Genomic DNA, 15,172 nt, shown 5'->3' on the forward strand with positions numbered 1-15,172 from the left:
GTACAATTAGAATAACAACAACACCAACTTGCATTTATACAGCACCTTTAACATAGTAAAACATTCCAAGGCGCTGCACAGGAGCATTATCAACTAAAATTTGACACCAAGCCACATAAGGAGATATTACGATAGATGACCAAAAGCTTGGTCCAACAGGTAGGTTTTAAGAAGCATCTTAAAGGAGGAGAGAGAGGTAGAGAGGCGGAGAATTTTAGGGAGGGAATTCTAGAGCATAAGGATTAGGCAGCTGAAGGCATGGCCGCCAATGTTAGAGCGATTAAAATCAGGGATGCACAAGAGGCCAGAATTGGAGGAGTGCAGAGATCTCGGAGGGCTGTAGGACTGGAGGAGGTTACAGAGCTAGGGAGGGGTGAGGCCAAGCACAGGGGTGATGGGTGAATGGGAATTTGTACAAGTTAGGATATTGGCAGCAAAGTTTTGGATGTGTTTGGATGAGTTATGGAGGGTGGAAGATGGGAGCCCAGCATAGACAGTATTGGAATAGTCAAGTCTAGAGGTATCTGTTACGTCCATGTAATAATAAGAAAAGGACTGCAGAGAACGGTACAACAGGTGTTTACTCAACGTGGTTCAAACTGCAACTGAAACAAAAGATTACTACTCAGCTTTATATACAGGTGTGGTCACTGCTGGTACTACAGTATACATGAGCTGTAGAAAGTAGTTCCCCCCCTTAAAGGTACATACATTACAATTCCTCCCCTTTTAGATTAACAGTATTATAACACTCATTTAACAATTAAATATCAAACTAATTACAATTAACACTTTTAACATGCAACATTAGCTGAAAATAGTCTATTTATAAATTCAGTCTTTGGGGAGGCTTCCTGATCCTTTCTGGATAGCGCCTTTCCCGAGTGTCTTGCTCTTGGTGCGGAGGCGATTCTGGCCCCCTGTCGTCGGTTGGTTCATCAGCTTCCGATGCTACTGTTTCTGGGGTAGATGCTACCTGTACGTCGGGTCCATCGCCAGGTACGTATGGGCGAGGCATGGGGTTGACTCGTTCCTGTGACTCTAGGATCTGGTCAGCATGGCGTCTCACGATGCTCTCCCCAACGTCCACTGTGTACATTAGTGGCCCCTGCCGTGTGCATATCGTTCCTGGTTGCCATTTCTCTGTTCGGTAGTCACGGGCCAAGACTGGTTGCCCTACATTGAAGCTCCTTGTCGGCTTCTCATTGATGTGCTGGAATTGCTTACTCTCAACATCTCTTCGTACATTTGGTCTGAGCAAATCCAGACGAGATCTCAACCTTCGGTGAAAGAACATCATGGCCGGGGCCTGGTTGGTGACTGAATGTGTCGCATTTCTGTAGGCTAACAGGAAATTGTCCACCTTATGCTGCAGTGGAATGTCGTCATCGCACATGGCCTTTACTGCTTTTTTAAAGGTTTGTACGAACCTCTCAGCCAATCCATTTGTGGCTGGATGATACGGGGTGGATGTGTAATGCCTTACCCCATTCCTTTTCATAAATCTTCGAAACTCTTCGGACACAAACTGTGGTCCGTTATCAGAGTAAATCTGCTCTGGCAAGCCGTTCCTGGCAAAAATGGTCCATAGGACTGCAATAGTTTTCTCCGTGGTGGTGGAGGACATTTTGATCACCTCAGGCCATTTCGAGTGCGCATCCACGGCTATTAAAAGCATTGAGTCCATGAATGGACCAGCAAAATCAATATGCACCCGTTGCCATGGAGATGAGGGCCACTCCCATGGGTGTAGAGGGGCATGTGGTGTTGCATTTTGGACCTTCTGGCATCCTGAGCAGCTCTTTTTCAGGTCCTCGATTTGCTGATCGATTCCCGGCCACCACACATAAGCCCTAGCAAGGCTTTTCATTTTCACCCCTCCCAGATGACCTTCGTGAAGCTCATTGAGCACTCTCTCCCTTAACTTGGGTGGAATTACCACTCGGGATCCACACATCAAGGGCCCCTGGCATACTGACAGCTGTTCTCTTCTGGATGAGAATGCTGGCAACAGTGAGTCGCCATGTGCTGGCCATCCCTTCACCGTCAAATCATATACCCGAGACAGTGTCGGGTCATTTTGGGTCTCCTTCTCTATACCAGCATTAGTTACTGGCAAGCATTCAATTATAGTCGAATGAAATATTTCGACAGGATCCACTGCTGGTGCTTCCTCCGCAGTAGGCAGTGGCAGGCGTGATAGCCCATCAGCGTTTCCATGCTGTTTCGTGCCCTTATACTCGATTTCATATTGGTGCGCCCCTAGAAAAAGGGACCATCTTTGTAGCCGTTGCGCAGTCATCACCGAACGCCCTTCTTTGGATTAAAGATGGAGACAAGTGGTTGGTGGTCAGTCAGCAAGGTGAACTTCTGCCCGTGCAGATAGTGATTGAACTTTTTTATTCCCCACACTAGGCTGAGGGTCTCCCTGTCAATCTGGGCGTAGTTACGCTCGGCTGAGGTTAGTGACCGAGACGCAAAGGCTACTGGCCTCTCCGAGCCGTCCGGGAATTTGTGCGACAGCACTGCTCCAATGCCATAGGGTGATGCATCACACGCCAACCGAATTGGTAGTGCTGGGCTGAAATGAGCCAACACCTCTTTTGATGTGATCAATGCTTTGCTCTTCTGGAAAGCTCGTTTACATTCGTCACTCCACTTCCATGGTACCCCCGTTTGCAGTAGGGTGTTCAGTGGGTGTAGTACGGTAGACAAATTCGGCAAGAACTTATGGTAGTAGTTCACCAGCCCGAGGAACGATCTCAGTTGTGACACATTTTCTAGTGCTGGAGCCTTGACTACTGCCTCAATCTTTTCAGGGGACTTATGTAACCCCTCTTTATCAATAACGTGGCCACAATACGAGATCTGCTTCTGGAAAAACTCGCACTTGTGGCGATTAGCTCGGAGCCCATATTCCTTCAATCTGGTGAGCACCTGCTCCAGGTTGGCGAGGTGATCACTGTCATTTTCGCCCATGACCAGGATGTCGTCCAAATAACACTGGGTCCCTGGAATCCCGTGCAGGACTTGTTCCATTGCCCTTTGCCAAATAGCCGGAGCTGATGCTACCCCGAACACCAGCCGGTTGTACTGGTAGACACCTTTATGAGTGTTGATCGTGAGTTACTGTTTCGAGGCTTCTTCTACCTCCATTTGCAGGTACGCCTGGGCCAGATCAATCTTAGTGAAGCGTTTCCCTCCAGATAGCGAGGCGAAAATATCTTCAATCTGCGGAAGCGGATATTGTACAGTGTGAAGGACTGGGTTCACTGTCACCTTAAAGTCCCCACAGATGCGAACCTTCTTTGGTTCCCCAGGCGTATTACTCAATGACCTCTTCATTACAGGAACGATGGGTGTAGCCCACTCGCTCCAGTCCACGTTGGACAGTACTCCTGAATGTTCCAAACCTTCCAGCTCTGCTTCGACGGCTGGGCGGATCGCATAAGGTACCAGTCTGGCCTTAAAAAACTTTGGGCTTGCATTTTCCTCTATTTTGATTGTCGCTGTTATGCCTTTTAATGTTCCGAGTCCCTGCTGGAACACTTCTTGTGCGTCAGTTAGCATTTTTGACAGTCGTCCAGGTGTGACATCATCATCCTTTTTGGCATCTACAGTCAGTGCTTGTATGGAATGCCAATCTAACTGTATCTTCCGGATCCATTCACGTCCTAGTAGTGGTGGTCCTCCATCTGGCAATACATATAGGTCCATTTTTGGTGTTTCCTTGCCGTTATATATAACGTTCACCCTTATTTTTCCTTTGGGGTAGACTTTTTGCCCCGTGTACGTCTTCAAGACAATCTTTGTATCTCTCAAGGGTATATGTGAGAATAGCCGTTTGTAGTCCCTTCGGTTTATGACTGTTAGGGCTGATCCTGTGTCCAATTCCATTTTCACTTGGACTCCTGCTATCTTGAGCGTGACCCAGATAGTTTGGTGATCCTCCGTTTTGATCACATTATGTAGTTTCAGACAACCCAGCTCCTTGCTTCCGGAGTCTGTATCACTCTTCTGTTCGTCTGAACTACTCTCCGTCACCTTATGTACCTTCTTGTACTTCTCCTGTGGAAATTTCTTGCTGCTGGTTTTCTTTCCCGACCTGCAGACTCTTGCTATGTGTCCTACTTTTCCACACTGTCTGCACACTTTGTCCTTGAACCAGCAATCATTATGGTCGTGTGTTGTTCTGCCGCAGCGACAGCACTTCACTGTTCCGTATGACATTTCATTTGTGCCATATTCTTGCGGTCTCCGTTGTATCTCTGCAGCGCCCCATGCTGCTGCTTCGTGTGATACTGCAATGCTGAAAGCCTTGTCCAGCGTAAGATCCTTTTCTGATAGAAGCCGTTTCTGGGTTCCTTCACTTTGAAGCCCACACGCAAACTTGTCCCTTAAAGTATCTGCTAGTCCCGTTCCAAACTGGCAGTGTTTCGATAGCTTGTGCAGTTCTGTTAAATACTCAGCATTACTTTCATCTTTATGCTGGTTCCTTTTGTGAAACTTAAATCTTTCTGCTATCAGCAGCGGTGTGGGGTTTAAGTGGTCCTGTAGGATTGACACTATGTTTTCAAAATCCTTTTCTACTGGCTTCTCTGGGGTTACTAGGTTTCGAAGTAAGCCATACGTTTTTGCACCCATTGAATTCAACAATACCAGCGCTTTCTTGTCATCTGGCACTTCATTCGCCTTGTAGTATACTTCTATGCGTTCGACATATGTCGTCCAATCTTCGACTTCATTGTCGAACGCTGTGATACTGCCACTCTTCGGCATTTTTGGGTGTGGTTAGACTGGCTTAAAACGGCGTCTCCCGCGCTTTCCTCTCTTCCCCGCTGCGGCTTAAAATGGCGTCTCCCGCGCTGCTGCCAACGCCGCTCTCGGCGGTCCTCGTGGCAAATGGCGACGCCCTGTGGGTTTTGTGTGCTGCTCCTGCGCTGCTGCCAACGCCGCTCTCTGCGGTCCTCATGGCAATGGCAGCGCCTCGCGTTTTCCTGTGCGCCTCTCTCCCCTGTTGACGCTGCTCGGCCCTTGACCACCGGCTGCGCTCTGCTCTCTCTCGCCTCTCTCCCCCGTTGACGCCGCTCGGTCCTGAACACCGGCTGCGCGCTGTGCGCTCTGCCCTCTCTCTCTCCCCCGTGGACGCTGCTCGGCCCTTTTCTGTGCCGCTCGGTCGGGCTCTAGCCCGTCGCTGTCCGGGAAGGGTCTGCGCAGTACCTGTTGCCTGCCCGTTTCGCTGGACCACCGTGACTGGAAAGCCAAGCCTGGCTCTCGACAGCCTCCCCTGTGATGCTCAAATCTCCATTGGATGACTGGGCGGTTGCCCGTGGTCGACGCCCGTGCTTCTGGACTCGACCTTCTTCTACTGTTCTCCAGGAGTGAATCCCTGGGAGGTGAAGCAGAGTTGCAGGTAGGTTCGAACTTGCTCGTCGCCACTGTTACATCCATGTAATAATAAGAAAAGGACTGCAGAGAACGGTACAACAGGTGTTTACTCAACGTGGTTCAAACTGCAACTGAAACAACAGATTACTACTCAGCGTTATATACAGGTGTGGTCACTGCCGGTACTACAGTATACATGAGCTGTAGAAAGTAGTCCCCCCCCCTTAAAGGTACATACATTACAGTATCAGAGGCATGGGTGAGGGTTTCAGCAGCAGATGAGCTGAGGCAGGGGCAGAGATAGGCGATCTAACAGTGGTGGAAGTAGGCGGTCTTGGTGATGGAGAGGATATGTGGTTGGAAGCGGATATCAGGATCAAATAGGATGGCAAGGTTATGAACGGTCTGCTGATGTTCTCTACTATACCCCAACATTGTGTTTCAGTCTCATTTTCCACACTAGGCATTCTGTGGCCTCTAAATGAGACTGTTAATTTGGTGCCAACTGGTGACAAATTGAGTACAGTTCTGTGCTATATGCCCTTACTCACTAGGAACTGAGATAAGACTGACCAAGTTCGTTTACTGTAGGAACATTACTGCTAACGGATAAAGAAGATTTTTCTCCAATCAGTTTAGACTCAGGTCACAGAGGTGAAAGGTTAATGTGCTAACCGACTGCACTACTCACTCTCCCTACTGCCACATAATTAAAAGAATCTAGAACAATGAAACAATTTATTTAACTCTGCTGTTTATAAAACATGTGACCAGTAAAAGCACAGTGTAAAATTATCTTATGTCTCATATGTATAGAATGTAATACACAAATGTTTCAATAAATCACTAAGATTGTTTCTGAGAGTTAGTTCCAGCAGAAGATCCCAGTGCCATCTTTATCATTTTCCTCAGTGGGGCTAGTTTATCAAATTCATGGGATAGTTTCCAGCCAAAATAGAAAATACAGTGGCCTTGAAATTTGTTGTTGCCACACCATTTTTCAGGCACAAAAGGAGCGGCTATGCGTCCAATATGGCGGGCGGTACATCCGTGGTCATCCCACACCATGAGGAATGCCGCCCGGGTTTTCAATGCTCTGTAGTCATCCAGGGAATGCACCGGAAGTATATTAAACAGTGATTAAAAGAGATAAATAAAGGGTCCTACACTCAGCAACTTGTGGCGCTAACAGGCAGGAATGACCCTTCAGCAGTGCTTTTTAAAGGGCTCATCCACTACATAGAGGTTCGTTGCTGTTTTGTCCTTTTAGGCTGCTGGTTGACGTCTGAACATATTTTGGCCTGTTTTCTGACTTTCAAGACAGAAATCTGACTTCTGAAAAGAAGCTTTTGCTGGTGCTGCACTGTTTTTGGCTGCCTTCAAAACAGTTTTACTGCAACCATGTGTGGTCTGGTAGGGCTGCGTTTGGGGCTGGAGGACAAGGGGGAACAGCAAAGAAGACAGAAGAGAGCAGGAGAAACTGGTAGTAGAGGAAAGGATGAAGGCACCGCAGGAGGCCACACCTACAATGGGTTTTCAGGGAGAACTTCTCCTACCCGAATGGCTCACAAAGGAGGCGATCAATGAGCTAGGTCATCTGCTGTAGCCACAATTTGACCCTCGAACCAGGGAATGGTCAGCACTGCCTGTGGCTGTCAAGGTCACTGTGCACCTTAACTTTTATGCAACATGCTCCTCGCAGGTTGCAGCGGGTGATATCAGCTACATCTCCCAGTTTACTGTTGACCATCTGAGACTGTGACCCCTAGTTCTAGACTCTCCAGCCAGGGGAAACATCCTCCCTGCATCTACCCTGTCAAGTCCTGTAAGAATTTTGTATGTTTCAATGAGATCACCTCTCATTCTTCTAAACTCTAGAGAATATAGGCCTAGTCTACTCAATCTCTCCTCATAGGACAATCCTCCTATCCCAGGAACCAGTCTGGTGAACCTTCGTTGCACTTCCTCTATGGCAAGTATATCCTTCCTTAGGTAAGGAGACCAAAACTGTACACAATACTCCAGGTGTGGCCTCACCAGGGCCCTATATAATTGCATTAAGACATCCAGGCCTAGAAATTCATTACAGCCACTTTTGGGGCGGTAAAGTCGGGCGGCCGCTAAAGTTTGCGCCCGGCGCAAATTCGAGGCCACTTCTCCGATATTCATTAGCTTCGCCCTAAGAGTTTGCTCGAGCGCTAAAACTGGCGATGCACGCCTCTCTTTAGGCGCTAAGCCGGAGGTGCTGAGCGAGAGCGCCGAGGCCGGGCGCAGCGCAGGTGCGGCCATTTCTTGATTGACAGCAGACACCCTGGCGCCGGCCAGCTCTTAAGGGGGAAGGGTCAACTTGGTCTGCTGCCACGCCCTGGATAGTGGAGCCCTCCAGCTAGGCCTGAACACTGCTGCTGGACCCAAATAGTGCCTGAAACCATGGAGAAGGCCCGTGAACGAGCGCAGTGCTTCTCAGAGCTTGATCTGAGTGTGCTGGTTGGTGCTGTGGAGAAGAGATGCCATATTTTGTTTCCGGGCAATGGCAGGAAGCCACCGGCCCGCGTCTACCAGAGAGCCTGGAGGCATGTCGCCACCAAGGTGACATCCAACAGCGAGGTCCCCAGGAGCGGTGTCCAATGCCGCAAAAAGCTAAATGACCTCGCCAGGATTGTCAGGGTGAGTACCCTTTCCAGTGTCCTCCTCATCCTTGCATGTGCACCTAACATTATGGGCAAAGGGACCTGAAAGCCCTAATGGCCAGCCCTCATGCAGCAGCTATGGGACACTCATGAACATCAATTGCACATTGTGCACTTAACACACTGGCCAGGCTATTCGACCATGGGAGGCAGTGCACACAAGATCAGGGCTACACACTGGCCAGGCTATTCGACCATGGGAGGCTGTGCACACAAGATCAGGGCTACACACTGTACTTAGAGGCCGTCCTTTCTCTTGCAGGCCAAGCTGGCCAATAATAAGAGGAGCCGGACTGCGACCGGGGGAAGCGGACCCCAGATCCAGCCGCTCACCGAGCTGCAACATCGCGTGGAGCGCATCATGGGTGCCCGGGTGATTGGCCCCGTTGCATCTGGAGATGCCGACCCTGTTCTGGGCACCAATGGTAAGGACATCACCTTTTGGACCTCTCTCGTCCCACTTGCGCATCAGATCTACATCCTTTGCCACTGTCCGACCGATGCGCTGAATGCCACCACTCATGCATCCCTCGCTGACGCCCTCTCCTCACTCTAAAGCTACTCTTGTGCCTTCCTGCTTTCAGATGGTGAGGAGGAGGTCCCTGAAGTTGCCAGTGACAGCCCCTCAGAAGAGGAGGAGGAGGAGGAGCAAGAGGAAGGCGGCCCATCAGGGGAACCCTCAGCCGCGGCAACCCATGCCAATGTAGGGGACACGTCTTCCCTGGAGGGGAGCGTGGGGGAAGTGTCAGAGGGGAGGGTAGCTCCTGGGACCAGCGACCTGCAGAAACGCGGGAGGGGGGTGGAAGCTCAGCGGCCTTCTCCCCAGAGGGGGGAAGGGTCGGAGGGGAGTCCAATTGCTGGGCCCAGCGGTGTCCAGCAACGCAGGAAGGGTCGGCCAGCTCGGCGGCCTTCTCCCCAGAGGGACAGTCCGGCCTCCAGTCCGGAGACGGCCAACGCCGAGGAGATGCGCCGCCTCGAGGACTTGCCCACGGACTCGGAGCGCCGGCACACGGAGCTCATGGGGTAGTGGCATGGTTGCCTGAGGCCATCGAGTCCTTGTCTCGGAGTGTGACCGAGTTCGGGGCCTCACAGGCCACCAGTCGGGCGGAATTCGGAGCAGCTCAGGCAGCGAGTGGCCAGGTGATCAGTGGTGCCGTGCAGTCACTGGGTGCTCTGATGCAGTCACTGAACAGGTCAACACGGGCACTCACTGCTGCCACACTCGCTGTGTCAGCCAGGCATCGCCAGGGCACCCGGCGCGCTGCAGCAGCACAGCGGTCTGTCCCTTGGCAGATTGGTGCGCATGCTGCAGTGCTGGCCCGGCCGAGTGCCAGTGTCTCAGGCGACCAGCGAGCGCCTGCCATCCGCCAGCTTGCCCCCATTCCTCCAGCCGCCACTGCCACTCCCCCAGTGGAGCTGCCAGGAGCTGCTGCAGCGACTGATGCTGGCCAGCCACAGCTGCAGCATTCACCAGCCGGCCCCTCGACGGCCAGACCTCGTCTAGGCCGACCCCCAAGGGCATCTGCCGTCACGACATGTGCCCCTCAGGAGCCTGCCCCCAGCCTTGCAGCAGCCAATGGCCTCACTTTGAGGAGGAGCAGCAGGGCGTGCAGGGGCCGCCAAAGTTTGCAGAAGGCATCGCCCTCGCGGGCCACTAAGTAGAGGGTGTGTCCAAATGTTGTGTTTTCTGGAATGTGTGTTTTGTGAAGGCCGAGGATGAAGGCCATTTTTGTTTGCATCTTTTGTTAATGCTCCCCAGGTTGTGGGAGTGAGTCATGTGTGCGAGTGTTTTTTGGGGGTTTCGTCTGTTTTTGGTTTTCATGTGGGAAGGGCCCTGAGTTTGTACAATAAACCATTTTATTTATTCACATTGTCCATGTTTGATCTTTGAAGTGTTTGTTGCCTTAACCGGCTGACGGCTTGCGGAGTGGCTGCAATCATGTTCTTTCATTGGCACAAGCCATTCCCTGACAGGGGGCCTAGAAGTGACGGTCAATAAGCCGCCGACGGGCGGCCCTTGGACCTTCTGCCTCCCTCCTGGGCTGGTACTCCTTGTCCTCCTCCTCCTCCTGCTCCTCCTCCTGAGGTGGTGGTCCAACGTGAGGTGGCAGTGCCTGAGTCCTGCGGATAGCCAGGTTGTGCAGCATGCAGCAAACGACGACGAATTGGGAGACTCGCTCCTGCAAATACTGGAGGGCTCCCCCGGAGCGATCCAGACAGTGGAACCGTTGCTTGAGGACGCCGATTGTTTGTTCTATGATGTTCCTAGTCGCTTGATGGCTCTCGTTGTATGCCTCTTCAGCAGGGGTCGTGGGCGCGCGGAGCGGGGTCATGAGCCAGGTACACAAAGGATAGCCTTTGTCCCCGATAAGCCATCCTCTTGGGTGAGGCTGTGCCTGGAACATGTCAGCCACAGTTGTCTGTCGCAGGATAAAGGCATCGTGGCTGCTGCCTGGAAAGCGAGCATTGACAGCTAGGATGCGCTGCCTGTGGTCACACACCAGCTGTACGTTGAGGGAATGGTAGCCCTTCCGGTTGCGGTAATCCTCGGCATGCTCCAGAGGTGCCCGCAAAGCCACATGCATGCAGTCAATGGCGCCCTGCACCATGGGGAAGCCCGCTATTCTTGCAAATCCCACTGCACGCTGCTGCTGCTTCTCCAGGGTCATGGGGAAGGAGATGAATTGACGTCTCCTTCTGAAAAGGGCATTGGTCACCTGGTGGATGCAGCAATGCACGGCGAACTGGGAGATGTTAGCGATGTCCCCAGCAGCGGATTGGATGGAGCCGGTGGCATAGAAGTTGAGAGCCACCGTCACCTTCATTGCCACCGACAGAGACGTCCTGCGCATCAGCTGTGGACGCAGATCTCTGTGCAGCAGCTGGCAGATGTCTGCAACCACCTCCCTTCTGAATCGCAGCCTCCTAACACACTGCGCGGCAGACATGGTCAGATAGGAGGACTACTGGCGGTATACCCTGGGTGGGTAAGGCCTCACTTGGCGACACCTGTTGCCCCCTCTGCGTCGAGCCAGGGCTGCCACTCTCTCACGGCGTCTGTAAGCCCTTCCGGCATAAGGCTGAAACTCAGCGTTGGCACCCAATGCAGCCCCCATTATATGCTGGCAAACACTGAGATCTCAATGAAGGCAAAGATAATTGCTAAGCTCTGGCCTGAGCCAAAAATACCTGTCCTAGTGTTGGGCCAAAGCAGTAAGCTCTCCTCCTTGGTCTCTCTCCAAAAAACCGTTGCACAAGAGTGAATGCTGCAAAATGGCTGGCCTTTATAGTGCAGGGTAAGTGCCCTTTAATTTGCGCTCCCCGCGGCCCGCCTCGGCTGTGTACCGTTCCACTTCACAGTCGTTAGGGCCGCCTGGCGCACAATGGGGCGGCGCGAGTGAAGTTCCGGTTCCGGGCGCACAAAGGGCGTTGCACGACGAAATGACGTCATGATCTGCGCGCGCAGCAGGGCGCGCGCTAAGACTTTGCGCCGGTGCTAAATGTCTACTGAAGTTGGGGCGAGGCGCAGATCGCGCTGCGCCCGGGCGCTAAGCGCCTAGCGCTCGAGATCTACTCCTCCTGAGGCGCTAACGGCTGGCGCGCCCAACTGAATTTCTAGGCCCTTTACTCTTATACTCAAATCCTCTTGTAATAAAGGCCAACATACCATTTGCTTTCCTAATTGCTTGCTGTACCTGCATGTTAACTTTCAGTGATTCATGTACAAGGACACCCCGGTCCCTCTGAATGCCAATGTTTCCCAATGTCTCACCATTTAAAAATTACTCTGCTTTTCTATTTTTCCTACCAAAGTGGATAACTTCACATTTCTCCACATTATATTCCATTTGCCATGTTCTTGCCCACTCAGTTAGCCTGTCTATATCCCCTTGAAGCCTCCTTGCATCCTCCTCACACTTAGATTCCCACCAGCTTTGTATCATCAGCAAACTTGGATATATTTCATTTAGTCCCCTCATCTCCACTTTCCTGCACTATCCCCATATCCCTTGATGAGAGAGAGAGCAATATACTTTGCCCACAATTCAAGCTTCCACAGGGTGCAAGGTGTCATAGACTGCACCCACATTGCCTTGCGTGCTCCCCATCACCATTCTGGCATCTTTCTGAATCAAAAAAGGATTCCACTCTCCCAATGCCCAGCTTGTTTGCGACCATAGGCAGCGCATCATGCAGATCTGTACATTCATAGTCCTCTGTACCGCCTTTGTTCCAACCAGACGTCAAGTTACAGGCTGGCTACTGGGCGACAAGGGCTATTCCCTTCAGACTTGGCTCATGACTCCTGTTGGGAACTCAGGCACAACTGCAGAGCTGGCCTACAATGAGAGCCATGCCACCACCAGAAACGTCATCGAGCAGACAGTCGGCACGCCCAAGCAACACGTCTGTTGCCTGCTACATAACTTTGCAATAATGAAAGACCAGCCCTTACCACCACCTGGGCAACAAGAAGTGCAGCAGGAGGAGAAGCAAGAGCAGGAAGAGGAGAAGGAGGAGGAGCAGGAAGAGGAGGAGAGGCATCAACCAACAGTGTCCCTAGCTGCCAGAGCTCTCAGAGAGCAGTTCATCCAAGACCACTTCACATGAACCAATCCTTCCATCCCCAATTCACCAACAATTCCGCAATTTTTATCAGCATCATCTTTATTACCAACATCCGATTGCCTTCCTTCAGTCCAGCCTTGCCTTCAGTTCACTACAAATATAAACACCAACAGCAAATTCAGAACAATTATCCAACAACTCAATTCCACCTGCATCTAATAGTTCTAATAGAAATTATTAAGAAACACCCTTATGCAAGCCCTTACTGCCTCTGTGCTTGTTTACTTATCCTAGTGCTCCTATAAAGTGTTTCCCTGGCAGCTTCAGTTTGGGAGGTCGAAGGCTGCTGAGCTACCATTGAGGACACTTCAGGTGGCTATCTATGGTGGGTGACCTCAAGTAGCTCATTACAGATAAATAAACATAATTCAACAGCATGCATAAACAAATGTTCAATGTAAGACTACAAAATGTATTATTTATTCCACTTGTGATGAAATCCTTGACCATTCACCTGTGGCTTTGTCACTCATGAATTATTAGATCATCCTCGTAATTAATATAGATTCTGTATTCCACAGTTCCCCGTTATATAATTAACCCCTTATAATGAACCTCCCAATATAATGAAAAGTTTAAAAGTTGCCAAACAGTTACAATCATTCAGGATCATCCTCTTTTAATGAATTGTTGACTTGGCGAATAAACCAGATCAAATTATGTCTTTCAATGAATTATTAAATAGAAATGCTAAATACAAAAATGATTCAAAGAATGTCTCCCATTGTTTATATTAATATATGAAAAATTACAGAAAAGGACCATCATGCCTGCCCATCTCACATGGCGCAACCTGCAACCCCGCACCCCCCCCCCCCACCCCAACACCCACCCTGCCCTACATCCTTATATCAATTTAGGAGGAGAAAACTGTGGGAAAACCCTCCCTCAATCCTGAAGGCGATCAAGTAAGTTCCTAGAGACCACAGTGATTGATATCACTAGCCCCCATTAACCACCTACCTTCTGAAACTCGAGATGTCTTCTACTCAAAGCAATTCATTCAGCTCCCCTTTGAACACTTTTGAATCCAGGATCGCCACATGTACTGCCAATTTATTCCAGAGGTTGACAACTCTCTGCGAAAAGAAGTTATATCCTAGCATCTAGCCTCATTCTATGCTTTTGTAACTTGTACTGATGCCCCCTAATCCTCCTCTGTCTATTTAGCTTCAATAACCTCTTCACTTGGACAGATTCTAATCCCTTCATAATTATAAAGACTTCAATCATAACCCTCAAAGTCTCTACTTTTCCACAGTACAAAGCCTCAGTTCTCTAAGTCTGTCCTGATAATTAAGGGCCCTTAAATTAGGAATCAATTGAGTGGCCCTCCTCTGAACCTTTTCAGAGTGTCTCGATATCCCCCACCATGTGAGGGGACCAAAACTGAACTCAGTATTCTAGGTGCAGACAGACCAAGATCATGTACAAGGAAAGTATTGTTTTATTGAAAGGCAAGGTTTAGATTTAATTGTTCTACCTATAAATGTTAACACCCTATTTACTTTACCAAAAGCCTCACAACACTGGTCATGGACCTTCAATGATTCATGAATATGAACTCCTAGGTCCTTTTCCCACTTGGCGTACTTAAGCATGCAACCCTGCATGGTGTGTACATCTCACATGGTGCCTACCCCTACCCAAATGCACCATTCCGCACTTGTCTATATTTGAAAATGTCTGCCAGATATGGGCCCATTGCCTCATTACATCTAAATCTGCCTGCAAGCCATTTTTTCAGCTAAGGTACTAATTTCTGCACACATCTTGCTATCTTCCACGAACTTGCAGACCATTCCCTGCCAATGCTTTCATCCAGATCATTAATAAAGATGTTGAAGAGCAACTGACTCAATATTAATCCAGTAGGGACTGGGCCCCATTCGGAACTGATGTCCAAGCAAATGCAACCAATTTGCTAACCAACTTAAGATCTATTTGCCAATCCTATAAGACACAGCTTTACTGAGCAGATTGTTTTCATAATATCAACTGGACTTCCATCATCCAGCAGCTTCAGAACCTCCTCAAAAAATTCAACCAAGTCGCTGAGACAGGACCTCTCATTCCAGAAACCATGCTGTCAATTCTCTAATAGCCCCTGCTCTCTCCTCATGATCATAAAATGCATCTCTGTGTAAAGATAGAATTACATAGAATCTACAGCATGAGCTGTCATGTATATGGTCACGTTTATTTCCAACACCAGATTTCTGATTGGTTCCCTTGGAGGACAAGACACACCCAGCAGTTTCTCTGGAATGTGTAAGTGGACCCTGCCTGCCTAAGTAATCAATTACTTTGTAAAGTGTAATTTGAGCCATTCTGACTACCTAGCTCCAGAAAGAATAGAGCTCACATAGAACAGACAGGGCTCACCCTTACAGGATAAGAGCTTCTTCCACCCCCCCAAACAAGTTCCTGCCCCCCCCCAACAAGTTCCTAACCTTCCTCCCATC

Source organism: Somniosus microcephalus, chromosome 10 (genome assembly GCF_052327205.1).
Source record: "Somniosus microcephalus isolate GS21.2 chromosome 10, FLI_Smic_1.0, whole genome shotgun sequence".
Lineage (NCBI taxonomy): Eukaryota > Metazoa > Chordata > Chondrichthyes > Squaliformes > Somniosidae > Somniosus > Somniosus microcephalus.